Source organism: Mus caroli, unplaced genomic scaffold (genome assembly GCF_978045245.1).
Source record: "Mus caroli unplaced genomic scaffold, Mus_caroli_1 scaffold_11, whole genome shotgun sequence".
NCBI lineage: Eukaryota > Metazoa > Chordata > Mammalia > Rodentia > Muridae > Mus > Mus caroli.
In genome coordinates, this window is record NW_028227266.1 from 123128315 (window position 1) to 123131625 (window position 3311).

The following is a 3311-nucleotide window of genomic DNA, read 5'->3' on the forward strand; positions in this document are numbered from 1 at the left end:
ACATTGCTTTTTTTTAATATTTAGACTACCTTGTGTCTCAGATCTCTCTAATATTTTTAACATAAATGTGTGTTGGATTTTATCAAAGGCTTGTTAATCATCTAATAAGATGATTGTGTGATTTTTTTTCTTTCACTTTGTTTATATGATGCATTACATTGATGGATTCTCAAATGTTGAACCAAATCTGCATCCAGGGGATGAAGGCTACTTGATCATGGTGGATAATGGCTTAGATGTGTACTTGGATTCAGTTTGTGAGTATTTTTTTATTTTAGTATTTTTGCATCAATGTTCACAAGAGAAATTTGATCTGAAATTCTCTTTCTTATCAGGGTGATTGTCCTCATGGAATGAATTTAGCAATGTTCCTTCTGTATTATTGGTTTTAATTTGTTTATCTTGACTCCAATTTTTCTGTTCAGTTAGCTGTTGTTTATTTTTTTGATTCATGTTTGCTTCTTTGAGAGATAGAACACAAAGCTGGGTGATTAGAGAGGTGGGAATGATTTGGGAAATTTAGAAGATTCAATGTCAGGATCTAATGTGATCTGTCATAAAAATATTATAGATTTAAGGAGAGAACAATTATTAATAAACTCTTAGGGCAAGAGTTAATGGTAGTGGTTTAGGAATTAGATTTCATTCCCTGGGATCAGTCATATCTAGGTCCCCGAAAATCAATCATGAATCTACAGCTAATTTACTATATCAATGGTGTCCAAATATTTTGCTCTGTCTAGAATATTTGTTTCATGTGATTAGTATTATAACCTTTCTACAAACATCATGAGAGACGATGGAGGAAATTACAGGAAGCTGTGTTTTATAAATGATTTTCATACCCTTAATGAGATTGTTGCCTTCAAGTGATGGATGTTAATCTCTCTGCAGTGTTGATCATCTAGAGCTAGACCATTTTTATATGTGTGTTTCTGTGGAATGAACTCCATGGGTTTCCTTCCTCCTCTTCCAATTGAAAGTATGTTCTCACCAAAGGTACTAAATCCCTGCTTGGCTATCAGTATCTCAGTCATATTCATAGGCACATTTAATTTAATTCATGGGTAAGAACTGTTAGACTGATTGATTAAAAAAATAACTTCAAATTCACTGTCATGGAGTTGGAGTGGATCTAGAAACTATTCAGGAAAGAGGGTGAATATGATTTTAAATACACTATGTGAAATCCTCAAAGAATTAATAAACTTGACATGGAAAATAAAGTGTACAAGCTCATGGAAGCTAGACATACTACAGCATAATGATCACCTGAAAGATGCAAACAAGAAGAAAACTTAAAATATAATGTAAAGTCAAAACAGAACATACCAAAATGTATGGGACATAATGAACATAATTAAGTGAGAAATGTTGTTTACAAGAGTAATTACCTACTGTGTATGTGTGTGTGTGTGAGAGAGAGAGAGAAGAGAGAGAGAGAGTTTATGTGAATGATTTATGGTTCCCTTTGAGTTCTTGGGAAAGAAAAACAAAAACAAAAACCAAGAATATACAACAACAAATAAAATTAGATAGGAATATTTAAGCAATTTTCAGGTATGAAATTAAATGAAATGGGAATAAAATAAAACAAATAATTATTTCTTTGAAATGATTAATAAGTTTAAAGCATCTCCTCCCAGAGAGTAGATCCAAATCAGTAAAATTATATTTGCCAAGAACAACATTAAAATAGACACAGAGATTGAACGTGTTATGGTTTATAACTTTAATAATCTGAAGTACACTAAATTGGAAATATATAAGAAATAAAAGGGTGTGTGTGTGTTTGGTGTGTGTGTCTTACCTCATATTAACATTAAGAAAAATAACTTACATAGCTGTGTAACAGACAATGAGATGGAAATTATTTTAAAATCCCACTCTAAAACAAAACAAAACTATCCTGTCCCGAGGGATTCAGTTATTCGTGGGTGCGAGGGGGACAGCAAACCTGGAAGGAAATGGGATTGGAAGAGAAGGAGAAGCAGGAGACCAAGCAAAGTTGTCAAGGTCTCGTTTATTAGGCTGAGGTGCCTTGTTTTAAAGCATACATCGCGGGGAATAGGGAAGGGTCGCGGGGGGGGGGGGGGAGGGAATTTTACAAAGAACAAAGAAGTGGGCATCTGCTGACATGAGGGCTGAAGTCAGGCACCAGGCAGCGGGCACTCTGCATCTTATCTCCGGAACATAGATTCTCCTTGACAGCCTTGGGTGTCAGGCTGGGCTCAGGCGTAACTCATTTCCTTGGATGGCATGGGAGTTCAGGAAGAGATAGGAAAGAGGGGACTATAATTCAGCTTTTACAGCCTCAGGTGTCAGAAAGGGAATAGGGAGGAGGGAGTGATAACCAGCTCCTAGCACGAGGCCATTTGGCCTGTTAGGGAGATTGTGAAGGGCTCGCTTTCTCACGGGATGGTCTCTGACACAAAACAAAACAAATAAATAATCAAACATAAAAGCACTGAGCCAGAACTTCGCAGCATAGAGTTCTAGCAGATCTTCAAAGTAGAATTATCACTAGTACCAAGAAAATGAAAGACAATTTTCCAGTTTTTAAAATTCAATCATGTGTGCTCACCAGATTTGTTTGCTTGTTGTTTGTTTCATTTCAACATATGGTAGGTACCTGAAAGAATTTAATTGTGAAAATAGCTGCATAATATTCAGCTGTAAGGCATTTTTTTCCTTTTTTCTAATTCTCAATGCCTATCCTTATATCCATAAATAAGCATAGTCCTGTTTACTCACAATATGGATTATGTGTAATAGACTTGTAGCATTGCAGACAATCTCAACTTGTTAACATGTAAGGACAACTAACTGAGGGTGTCCAAGCCCATGTGATATATACACAACATGACCCCTGCACCCACAGCTCAGGGAACATATAAAGGAACTAGAAGATGGTGAAATCTGGAGGACTAAGCTGCCCGCTGAGAGAAAACGTCTTCTATGTAATAGTGGAGCTGCACCTGTGAAAACTTAACAGGTGGGTCACCTAAGTAAGACCTACAAAATGACATTACCAGTTGGCATGCCATAGGAAGGGGAAATTTTCACATATTCACACAGCTAAGTGGAGAACTACAAACATTCACCTGGTGCTGAGAGGTGGAGATTCAGTCTTCTATATTATCTGACACCCTCATCAATTGCTGGCATCAGGGATACTTGTGTTTCACATACATCTATGAGCCTAACCATTTATATGAAGAAACATTAATAAATCCATCAATCAATCAATAAATCAATCAATTATAAAAAAAAATGACTTGTACAAATATTCTGAACTGTAGGATTTGAGC